Source organism: Mchenga conophoros, linkage group LG12, assembly GCF_057382185.1.
Source record: "Mchenga conophoros isolate Kocher_MC1m ecotype Shallow Benthic linkage group LG12, M_conophoros_male_GT1.1, whole genome shotgun sequence".
Taxonomy (NCBI): domain Eukaryota; kingdom Metazoa; phylum Chordata; class Actinopteri; order Cichliformes; family Cichlidae; genus Mchenga; species Mchenga conophoros.
In genome coordinates this window covers 37,715,097-37,728,107 of record NC_140537.1, presented here as the reverse complement: position 1 = coordinate 37,728,107, position 13,011 = coordinate 37,715,097, and the positions used below count along the sequence as shown (strand labels likewise).

The 13,011-nt window shown below is 40.9% G+C and overlaps 1 pseudogene across 1 annotated transcript; it reads left to right on the top strand.

Annotated features, from left to right (window-relative positions):
- Positions 1-3,581: 3,581 nt before the first annotated feature.
- Positions 3,582-9,602, top strand: LOC146563200 (uncharacterized; annotated as a pseudogene). Its single transcript, XR_014894726.1, has 3 exons — positions 3,582-4,984; positions 5,075-7,910; positions 8,043-9,602. The product of XR_014894726.1 is annotated as an uncharacterized LOC146563200 (transcript).
- The last annotated feature ends 3,409 nt before the right edge of the window (positions 9,603-13,011 follow it).

Below are 13,011 nucleotides of genomic sequence, written 5' to 3'. Positions count from 1 at the left end.
TCCGTTAATCCAGGGTTTTTGATTTGGGAAGGATTTAACTGTTCTGGATGGGACGACATCTTCCACGCATTTCCTGATAAATCCACAGACTGAGTCTGTGTACTCATCAATGTCTCTGGCGGCCACGTGAAACATTTCCCAGTCCGCGTGATCAAAACAGTCCCGCAGCGCAGACTCCGATTGGTCCGTCCAACAGTGCACCGCCCTCCGGGTTGGAGCTTCCTGTTTCAGCTTCTGCCTGTAGGCGGGCAGGAGCAGGATGGAGCAGTGATCTGATTGGCCGAATGGGGCGCGGGGGAGGGCTTTGTACGCATCCCGGAAAGAGGTGTAAGACAGAGAGCCCAGGGATCAAACCGGCGACCTTCCGGTTACAGATGCGCTTCCCAACCCCCTGAGCCACGGTCGCCCAATGTCAGGTAGGCAGACTCAACCGAAAATGCATTGAAAGAAAAATGACTTTGTCAGAATGACATGACAGTCATGATCCCTTCTTTAATGTTAAGTTTTTGATGATTTTGTTTGCTTACATAATTCTGTGTTTGTGCTATCAGCGGTGTTTCAAATATTTTCATAATATATAACAGAAAATATTGCTCAGTTGTAAGGACAAAACCACAAAGTCTAACACAAAAGAAACGGATTTGTAGGTTTATAAGGGAAAGTTTTATTGTGATTATTGTGCTACATATTTAAACTATGATTATGTTATATTATTCTGAAAGCTTCAACCCTTCAATCCTCTAGTGCATGGGGTCAAACTCCAGTCCTCGATGGGCGGTGTCCTAAACTTTTCCATGTGTCCCTGCTAGAGATGGACCGATCCGATATTACGTATCGGTCCGATACTGACCTAAATTACTGGATCGGATATCGGAGAAAAATAAAAAATGTAATCCGATCCATTAAATATCACGAAAGCACCTCACAAAACTTGCAACACGCCGTAACTCACCTCAGAACGTTAGCACGTCGGAGCAGTATGCATCACGTGATAGAGCGGCTGTGGCATGCGGGACCTGTCGGTGGTCTGGATAGCATGTGGAGCTTCGCTAGCAACTCGGCATTTCATCTCCGACAAAGTTATCCCGAGAGAAGTAAAGCAAGTGTGTAAGTCCATCTCTGAATGTTTGTAAAGCATTCCTGCGTTAAGCTTAACAAACGACTGCCTCTCGCTCTCCGGCTGCTACTTCAATGTGAAACTGATCAATGATCAGCTGATCGTCTCTCTTGTTTGTTTTTGGCCCACTTTGCACCAGAAAGAGGAAACCAGCGGCTGAACAACAGCAGCACGTTTAAGCTTGATAAGCTGTTGTTAGAATTTATTTAATATTACTTTCTACACCAGGATCTTTTTCTACGTAGCTGACGGCTGTAACTGTGCAGGGGCGGATCTAGCAAAGTTTAGCCAGGGGGGCCGATAGGGCATGAACAGGGAAAAGGGGGCACAAAGACATACTTTTCTTTCTTATTCTCATTTAAAATGTCGAGCTTTTTATAAATAATTATCTGACACCCAAAGTTTTAATTTGATGTAAAATGAATAGAAGTCCATTACTGTATATAGTGACTATTAAGTCTAATATATATACCCTAGTAAGCTATAGTACTTTTTCCTTTGGGAAGGTACCATCTGTGCAGTCTGCAATTTTGTTGAAGAAAGATGTTGAATCTATTTAATATTTCTTGAAAAATAATTGATTTCTGTGCATTTTTTTTCACACTGCATCAAATTAAGGTTGATTACGTCGATTAAGCATCATGAGGTGGCGCGTGAGGGGTGGTTCCCTATTTTTTATTTATTTATTTTTGTTGTTGCTGGGAGTTGGAACCCTATTAGTTAGGTTGCTTAATATTTACGCTAAGTACTCTTTAAAATACCAGAATAGGGAGGATGGTGCAGGTCTAAGTTTATTAGATTGATCAGTATTGCTGAACTATGAAATATTTTTTTGTATACAGGTATAACAGAATAGCTTTAGTGTAGTTGTTGTTTTAAACTTGAGTATGAACTTGCAGACTTGCAAAATGCAGCAAGATATTTTAAAAAACAGTTTTGTTGATTAAAAAACACTATATCGGATTCATATCGGTATCGGCAGATATCCAAATTTATGATATCGGTATCGGACATAAAAAAGTGGTATCGTGCCATCTCTAGTCCCTGCTGCAGCACACCTGAATAACATCAGTAGGTCATTAGCAAGACTCTATAGAACTTGACTGCATGCTGAGGTGGCAGTTCAACCATTTGATTCATGTTACAGCAGCTCGTGAGTGAATATGGTGCAATAAAAGTACTTTTGGAAGTACTTTTTTCCAAACTCTCACATTTATTTAAATTTACTTGAGTAGGGTTAGGGGTTCCCACCTCAGCATGCAGACAAGTTCTACAGAGTCTTGCTAATGACCTACTAATGAATCAGTTTGATATGATCAATAATTTCACTGTTCCAAAGTCTAAAGTATTTATAAAGATGTATTGTGATCAGAACCAAGTGGTACAAATTACATGTAACCACAGTTTCTCTACTTGAAGCTGCTGACTTTGATGTGCCCACAGAATATGTTGAAATCTTTGTGGTAAAATGGAAAAACAAAACTTCCCCTTCTTCTAGGGGCCTCTACCACAGCACCTTGGATTTACAGTTTTTTCTGATTGCTTAAGCCCTTTTTTTGTAACTATTGGCTAATTTTGCAAAACTCTTCACACAAATAAGAAAACCTGTCACCCAATCATCAAAACATTGTAGTTCTCTTGCAAAAGCAAACACAGCTAGATTAACTCTCCACACCTTCGTAAAAATGGTGTTTCCGTATCAAACAGTACACACAAGCCATCATCTACTAAGCACACAATGCGCCAACTGCACACTGATGGTATGAATATAAAACACATCTGGCGTTTGCTTCCTCTGTGCACAAGGTAGGCTATGTCAGTGTGAGCTCATACTTCTGTCATAGATCCATAAGCATAGAGGGATCCAAACTTCAAGTACTGCTGTTTATTCAAACACATCAAAACAAACACAAGTGTTTATTTCCAAGTATAGGATTATTTGCAATCGCCATAATGACTATATGGGTTACTTGGTCTGCAGTGAACATGCTTCCTCTGCCCCGTCCTCGTCTTCCTCTTGCTCCTCCTTGTCCTTGTCGTCCTCTTCATCCTACTTCTTCACCTCCACGTCCTCTTCCTCGGCCTCCTCTACTTCTCACTCTTCCTGCTCCCTCCATTGTACTCCGCACACACAGCTTACCTGTATTATAGTGCTTTTTACGATACCTCAGGTTTTACTCAGTCTACTGACATTACATACAATCAGTGTTGGGTGTAACGCGTTACTAAGTAATGCGTTACTGTATTTAAATTACTTTTCCACTGAAAAAGTAGAGTAACTAATTACTGTTCATTTTTAGGTATTTTAAATACAGTTACTTACAATGTACTTGCGTTACATTGTAAAATAACTAAACTCGCTGAAAATCATTATTTAATTTCAATAATTTATCTTCTAAAGGTAAAAATAAACTCTGCCGCTTTAACGTCGCTGTAGTGCAGCTGTGCGTCATTTCGCGCCAGTTTGCCGCATAGTCGTATTCTACAGCGGAAGATGTCGGACTCGGCTGAAGCGAGGGCCTGTTTTATGAAATGGAAATATTCCCGTCACTTCACTTTTCTAAAACAAGCAGACAAGAACATTACGGTAATATGTAAGCTATGTCCTGGGGAGAAAAAATTATCGGCCGCTGTCAATAGCACGAGTAATCTGCTGAAGCACCTGACACGGCAGCACAGACAAAGCCTTCTGAGTGAGCCATCTTCATCATCCATGGATAACACCGCGGCAACTCCTGCTAGGCAGACGAAACTTGATTTCACTTCAGCAACACAGAAAGTGTCTGAAGGTGAGCTTAAGAAAATGATTGCAGGCTACGTTGTGGAAGAGATGCTACCGCTGCGTACTGTAGAGTCTCCGTCTTTTAGGTGCGTATTAAACAAAATACCTGTGTGTGGCAAAAAAGCAGCACTGCCCGATCGAAAAACGTTTTCTACTTACTTAGATAAGTGTTATGCTGACATGGAAATGGAGCTTAAAGAGACATTCGAGAGTTTGGAATATATTTCCACGACTGCTGACATTTGGACCAGCCATAACAAAAGTTTTCTCGGAACGACGGCACACTGGATTGATCCTTCTACTTTTGTACGAGGACATGCAGCGCTAGCATGTAAAAGAGTTCGAGGGAGACACACATATGATGTCATCGGCAATGAAATCAAGCAAGTACATTCAGCTTATGGACTGAACTCTAAAGTGACAGCCACCATGACAGACAGCGGGTCCAATTTTATCAAAGCTTTTAGAATATTCCAAAAATCAGACTCTGATGAGGAATCGGAAGAAGATGAAGAGGTGACATTTACTGATGTTGAGCTGTTGAGCAGACCCTCTCCACAGAATCTGAAGGACAGTTTTCTCTCCCTCCACACTTAAGGTGTGCATCACACACACTGAACTTAATTTTTCATGATGTTGAGAAATGGCTTCAAGCAAATGAGGCAAAATTTATCTACAGAAGTCCAACTTCAAAGTGTTCTGCAATGTGGACAAAAGCAAACCGTTCTTCTGTTGCTTCAGAAGTGGTAGATCATTTTTTCAAGAAAAAACTCACAGTACCTGTTTCAACACGATGGAATTCATTTCACGACGCTCTGTCCAGGATCACTGACATTCCCCTCGCTGAATTAAATACTGTCTGCACTCAGTTTGGAATCAAATGCTTCACTGATCGGGAGTATCTGTTCCTAAAGGAGTATTGTATCGTGTTGAAGCCACTCACTATTGCACTAGACATATTGCAAGGAGAAGAGAACTGCTATTTTGGAATCCTTCTTCCAACTCTGGAGATTCTAATGTCCAGGACGCTGGCACTGCAGGACGAGCTTAAGCTGACAGCATCCCTCCCTGATATCATTGTTAAGGTAATCTATTTATAGCCTTACCCTAAAATAAATTTTTGTTTTATTTATCATGCTCTTATGTGAAGTGTCTGATGTACTTTTTTCTCATAGGCCAAGCCTATTCAAATGGTGGCCCGCGGGCCAGATGTGGCCCAGAAGCAACCTGCGAGTGGCCCTGCCTGTGGTCCTGGCAGAAACACAGAGAAAACGCAAAAAATTAATTCATTAATTAATTTTTAAAAATGTAAAAATTCCTACAGCGTAGTGTAGACTGTGAATGCAACACTCCTAGTAGCCTAGCAATATTTAACCCACAATGCACCGTGATGTAAACATATTAAACAATCATCGTAATATATGATGCGACAACAGCATGTCTTTCTCACTCCAAAAGCGCAAAATTGACAATGAAAACTGTCGGTTTAACCCTGCCTGGACTGACAAATACTTATTCATTTTACCGAGTTTAATAATCTTACAACCGGAGTTGTACTACCATGGTGAGGGTCCTGTACAGCCCAAGAGAGAGCGGCAGCAGCTTCCCTTCGTGTTTGCTTCTTGGCGAAGAAGAAAAGGCCTTTCACAGATTCTGAAACAGCGAAATACTGCATGCTGGTCGTGGTGGATGCGGTGAAAAGTGATGAAAAAATTAAAGTAAGTGTGACATCTGCGATTACAGTTTTTTCTGATTGCTTAAGCCCTTTTTTTGCAACTATTGGCTAATTTTGCAAAACTCTTCACACAAATAAGAAAACCTGTCACCCAATCATCAAAACATTGTAGTTCTCTTGCAAAAGCAAACACAGCTAGATTACAGTTTTGCTGATGTTAATCCTGCTTACAGTTTTTTCTGAATGCTTAAACCCTAACTGTGATTCCTGTAGCACAATCTCTAAAACTATTCAGACTTATAGCAAAACCACTCACTGAGTTTGCAAAACTAAAAGCACAAAAACTGCTTTGCACTCAGTTTGCAATTTTGTAACACACACTTTGCAAAACTGTAGGCACAATTCACTGCACAACACTCAATTTCCAAATTTCCAACACACTCCTAGCAAAAGCATACACATGTATGGCTATCATTAACACTAATTTGCCAACTGTCTGGCACACTTTCACATGTGAAAACTTTCTTAGATAATTAGTTCACTTTGCAATCAGCCTAAGCACTATAATACAGGTAAGCTGTGTGTGCGGAGTACAATGGAGGGAGCAGAAAGAGTGAGAAGTAGAGGAGGCCGAGGAAGAGGACGTGGAGGTGAAGAAGTAGGATGAAGAGGACGACAAGGACAAGGAGGAGCAAGAGGAAGACGAGGAGGAGCAAGAGGAAGACGAGGAGGGGGGAGAGGAAGCATGTTCACTGCAGACCACGTAACCCATATAGTCATTATGGCGATTGCAAAGAATCCTATACTTGGAAATACATTATACATATATTATACATTGTGTGCTTAGTAGATGATGGCTTGTGTGTACTGTTTGATACGGAAACACCATTTTTACGAAGGTGTGAAGAGTTAATCTAGCTGTGTTTGCTTTTGCAAGAGAACTACAATGTTTTGATGATTGGGTGACAGGTTTTCTTATTTGTGTGAAGAGTTTTGCAAAATTAGCCAATAGTTGCAAAAAAAGGGCTTAAGCAATCAGACAAAACTGTAACTCTTTTTAGAAACAAATATTTAACAAATTGTATTTTGTAGACTTACTTTGATAAACCAAGAGAACTTAAAGACCTTTATAAAGTCGCACAGCAAAAAAAGTGAAAATGCTGATATTGTATTACAGTTTTTTTCAGTCGCTAACAAGCGTTTGTCCAAACAGTTGTCACATTTGCAAAACTCTAAACACAATTAGCACAGCATCGGTCTGTTGTGGCCATACCATTCACACATTTCATGTCGTGTTCACCCAATATGCAGTCAGTGAACACATTTCCACAATGCTTACATTTTCTTAACAGACAAGCTATACCTCCCAACAAAATTATGGACTGTTTTTGTAGTATCTACGAATGTTAACACACAACATCCCACAATAGCAAAAACAATATTCCAAACCTTAGATACAGTATAAAAGCCTCTGCTTCTGCAATGATATCAGTACAAAAACAATATCAATATCAAAAATATATCTCAGCTGATAATAAACAAACAACTGAATAATTGAGACACAGCTTATTTATGTTGGGTAAATTGGGCCAACCACAGCTTCTTCCATTCTGGCTTAGACTCAGTGGGGTTCATAAGGCAAGACCTTGAGGAGTGATGTTTTTGGAAACAAAAAAAAAGACAAACACTGTAATGTCTGGTCGAGGAAGAGTAAGAGCAAGGGGCCCAGGGAGAAGAGCAGGCCCAAGGAGAGGGCAAGGTAGAGGTGTAAGAATGCGTGGTGGTGGCATTCCAAGGGCTGCAAGAACAGTAGTCAGTGATGAAATTCGTGCCACTATCATTGACCATGTAATCAACCATGGTCTTTCACTAAGAGAGGCTGGTGAAAGAGTGCAGCCCAATTTGAGGCGGTCAACGGTTGCCTCCATTAAACGCATCTTTCAACAAACCAACAGGTAAGTATTGCATTTTACATGGATTGTTCCTATTCTCACTTGACATGTCAATATGGTCATACAGTAATGCATATGTTGAATTTTTTGTCTTTCTAAAGAATGCAACGTCTTCCACCCTCTGGGGGAAGAGGAAAGCTCCTCAGTAATGATCAGGAGCTTGCCATTGTAGAAATGGTTACTGCAAATAATGCAATAAAACTGCGTGAAATTCAAACTAGAATTGTGGCGGACCATGAGATATTTGACAATATCGATAGAATCAGCCTCACAACCATTACGCGGACATTGTCCAAACACAGAGTGCGGATGAAGCAGCTCTACACTGTTCCCTTTGAGAGGAACAGTGAAAGGGTCAAGGAGCTACGACGACAATATGTCCAGGTATAGTGTATATTCAATCCAATGTCCAGTTCTATAAGCTTTGCACTTTGCAAGTAGGTAACCTACACAATACTAGGTTACAGTACAGTATGGTATACAGTAATAACATGACTTACATAAACTTTGTTTCAGAGAGTTATGGAATTGGAGGCCAACCAGGCCCCTCATGAATTCATATACATCGATGAGGCAGGATTCAATCTGGCCAAAAGGCGTCGACGTGGACGGAATGTAATTGGAAAAAGGGCCACAGTTGATGTGCCAGGACAGAGAGGGGCAAACATTACCATGTGTGCAGCAATTGCAAATGCAGGATTACTCCTTCACAGATGTCAGGTTGGACCCTATAATACAGAGCGCTTGCTTGCCTTTCTCAATGATCTCCACCAGCGCCTGGTTCCAGAGCAGGGTCAGGAGGGTGAAAACATGAGGACCTTTGTAATTACCTGGGACAATGTGGCTTTCCATCACTCGCAAGCAATAACAACATGGTTTGAAGTCCACCCAAGACTGGTAAGTCTCTTCCTTCCACCCTATTCACCTTTCCTCAACCCCATAGAGGAGTTCTTTTCTGCATGGAGGTGGAAGGTTTATGACCATCAGCCACATGACCAGATGTCCCTCCTCGAAGCCATGGATGCTGGCTCCAGGGACATCACAGTTGACGATTGCCAAGGGTGGATCCGACATACCAGGCGGTTTTATCCCAGGTGTATCGACTTGGATAACATCAGATGTGATGTTGATGAAAACATGTGGCCTAACCCTGAAGATCGCAGAGATTAGATGCAAATTTTTTGCCTTTTTTTAGCCCCCCTCCCCCTCCCCCCCTTTTTATCTTGGCTTTTTGCTGTTGTTTTTTTGTTCAGAATGCTCTTGTGTGTTTCATGGATATTTTGTTCACTGTAAGCAATACTGTAAAACTTTCTCTGTCCTATCATACTGTGTTTCTACTGTACCTCCTGTGGTAAACAGTAAAGAAACAAAAACTTGTTTGCTTTTTACTGGAATGCTTTTGAATGTGAACATTACTGTACATGTGGACATACAGTTACCAACCAAGACATTTCTGGTGTCAATATGGTGGATTGCATGTTTCGCATGCAAATACCTGTAAAACTGAAACATAAAAGTCTATGCAGTTTTTGTAATGTCAATAATAGCCAGTATTTTGAAACCTGGTGTACTTTGATTGACTGCATGTACCTTGTGGAGTGAAAACAAGTGTTATTCTTTGACAGACTAATTTCATTTTGAGTCAGATTTATAGTGTTTTTGTACAGTTAGTGTGTGCAGAGAAAGATGTGTTCTATTTTGAAATGAAGAGTTAGTATATATTTAACAAAATGTATTTTTGAGAAGGAAATTATCCATTTGGCCAATTGTGTTTTTGTAGGTGTGAGTCTTTGTTAAGAGTTTAGAAAAAGTATCTGAAGTATGGGTAGGCGCTTGTTAGCGATTGAAAAAAACTGTAAATACAAAAATGCTTCAAATTTAGTTAAGTCTCGTTTCAGTTTAAAACCTTGTATAATGTCACACAACAATACCAATAAGGAAAACTTAATAATGACACAAGCCATTAGATGATAGGAAAACAACACAATACGCATTTTGATGTTGCAGCTCCGCCTGCTGGACATGTTGAGATCATACATCCTGCTTCCTGTAACCACGGACCTCAATAAATGGTTTGAGCCCTTAGATGTCCGCTGGTTTTTTTCACAGGACACAACCAACCAATCACAGTGCAGAACAGGCATAAGGTAAAACAGGTATCACTGATATATCAAAGGCTTGGATGAGTTGTTGGGTTTTACATCTTAGAGTGAATTTTATGCAATATTCCCCTCTCTCTCTTTCAGACTGACACTGAGTTTTTCACCCTGTTTCCTTACAGCATACAAATGATTGAATATTAGCCTTTTTTTTGACTTGGCATCACAGCTCCCAGTCTGCTGGTTCTTTCCAAACCTAAACCTTTGTCTGGTAATGTGCCTGTTTGGAACTGCATCTTTGTTACAAGTTACAGTTACAGTTAAATTCCATTTGCGAGCAACCACTTGCTTTAAAGAGCAGCTGAACTGCTTTTCTCATCATTTGTCAGTGATTGTTAGTTTTTTCTATATTTGTTGTACCATTACTCTGTTTCCGTGTGCACTCCTAACTTATTCTGGGACACATGCAATTTCTGTGTGCTAGTTTCTGCAGGCATTGAGCAGTGCTTACTTGTAAAGAGCCTTTTCATTATATGAAGCACACACACAGCAGACTTTATTTAAAGAGACACTTAAGTTTAGGAGCATTTCTCATTATTTTAACTCTGGTTATTCAGCACTGGCGTATCAGAGAAGGCATTCCTACTGCTTATTTAAATTTTTAAGTGGCAGACAATAATGCTTACTGAATAAGTCTATTCAGACATATTTGCTTGCAGGTATTTCCATCTTGCTGTTAATGTTATGTTGCTAACCTTCCTGCTAGTGAGCTGGGGGTGGGTCATTGTGTGTTAAGAGGTTATATAAGCAATAAGTAATTTGTACTTTTACAACTAAAAATATTACATATATTTATATCCATCCTTTTTCCTTTTTTTTTTTTTTCTTTTCTTTTTTTGATGTCTCAACCTCACACACCAACTCAGACTCCGCACCAGAGAGATGATGTTTCACGTACTTTCAGCAGCCAGCATGTTAGAAAGGCTTGGAGATATTTAGTATTTTTGTTGCATTTGGGACTTTAAAAGATGCCCTGTGATACGCCAGCAACTGGACTAGGAAGCAAAATAACATGCCTCACCGCCAGCATGGGTCAGGTAGTTGGATTGTGGCTACCAAGCAAAGCACTGCAGTCCATGGCGTTGTGCATTCTCTGACTCTCAAGTGGTTACTGATGTTTCATGTGTACTAATATATAGGTATCATTGTTACTCTGAATGAGCTGTTATTACTGACTTATGCACAACAACATGTTAATTAGCTACCACTTAGCTTGTTTGACTTTGTCCATAACCTCATTGGCAATTAGTTCATAGTTTAGGCATAAGTTACTATTGTTGCATGATAGCATGATTCACCATACACTTTGTCAGTTCCCAATAGCTAGCGAAACACACCGAGTAATGTTTGTGAGCAGTTGGTTATTTGTGAAATAATTTACTTGCTACATTAGCGCCATATAGAGTCCATGTTCAGTTAATGCCACTAGGTGGCACCAAATGACCTGTTATTAATAAGCTTGTCCTAAGATGAGTGCTTTAGGTTACTTCTTTATATACAAGCTTTTCTGTGGTGTATCTATGTGACAAATATTGTTATATGTATGTATATTTGCTCCACTTTGCTGTATTGCTCGTAGGGAAATTACAGATACCTTAATCAGTGAACTGACACCATTGTAAAGTTCTTTGGTTGATTTATAGGACCACATACACCTACACCTATCTGCTTACAGTCCTGCAATAAATGACCACTGAGGGACAGCAAGTCTCTATTCGTGTGTCTTGACCAACACTCAGGGGCAAGCGTCAACCAGCCACCAGTGTAAACCACAGTTCTTAAGCCTCACCTACAAAACTTGGTCCTTCAAGCTGGATAAGGATGTTTACCTCTGATTCATCATGCAGACCAGAGCATGTATGCACCACCGCCTTCTCCTGCTGAGGAGAAACAGGACAGTGATGACAATTGGCCTGATCCTCCTCCATGGACGGGAATTGAAAAAGAAACTAACAATTCTATGGTCACCAAGCCTGTCCTGAGCATATTAGAGAAGATGATGGCTGACCTTCAGGTCATAAAGGACCAAGCCACTGGTCACCAAACCCCACTGATCTCAACAGCAAAGAATTCAGCTCCACAATATGGTGGAGATTTAATAGTGCAGCATCAGCAGTTTGGAGCACGTTAATGACAGACAGCAGTTGCAGTTTAATCCTCAAAAGGTAGAACCAGCTGAACAGAGTTGATTTGATTTGATATACCTTTATTAGTCCCACAAGGGGAAATTTCATAAGGCTGCCGACCTATTGCACGCAATGGCGGGGGGGATGAGTGTGTGCATATCAGTGTATATGTATGTGTGCGTGTAGAGAGGGTATCCGCATGAAGTGATGGTGGTTTTTACTTTAGTGCGAACAGCTCATATGAATTTCAAAGCAGTTCTACAGTCCAACACTGGTCTCTCAATCTCCCGTTGGAGAGCCGCGAGCTTCGCCATACTTGCGTTCTGTGATGTTGTCATTTCTTGTGCTCAAGGAGCCGATTCTGAGAACTCACGGCAGTGTGCCGCCCCGAGATGTATCCAGTCTGCAGTCAGAGATCTTATTCTGAGTATTCACAGCAGCCGTAGCCTCTCCAAGATCTTATCCGTGCTGACTCAATGAGCCCATTTTGAGAAACTCACTCCTCTCCCACCGTTTCAATCCCAGCGGGCAGCCTTGTGGGGGTTTGAACAGCCGGTTCCGCTTTCTTAATTCTGCGATAAGTCAGGGCCAAGCCAGCTCCGATCAGCCAGAACCCTGTTACCATGGTTCCGAATAGGTAGATATCTTCAGCACTCAGGCTCACCCGAGCCCAGACTTCTCGTTGAGAAAGAGGTGTCGATTGCATTTAGGGACCAGTTGATCAAATCCATAATTCTCTTTTAGGTTTTAGAGAACAGACTGTGAGAGAGTGTTCAGGGAAAAGTAATACAAAAACCACGAGACTAGACAAGGACACAAGAGGCTAAGCAGGGAAGCTAAGGGAGAGGAGGAGAAAAGTGCGACCGCCTTCGTCAAGAGCAAGAGCAGTTGCAGTATCCCCTATACTGACACTTTACCACTATGAGGGACTAGGTGGAAAGAGTCATCACCAGTGTCAGAACCCTACTATAACCCTATTACAGTTGCAGAGGCAGCTTATAGAGGTCAAAGGCCAAGCATGCCCTACTTTACTCATTGGATACTATTGAGTTAGCTAAAGCTAAAGATAGGCTTGACCAAACTACTACCTCCAGACACAGCTCAACTGTTCAAATACTAGATCTTGGTTGACCATTTCAAAGTGGACGAGGCTAGACTTGTTGCTGAGTCGTACCCTAAATAAGCTACTTAATATTTTAA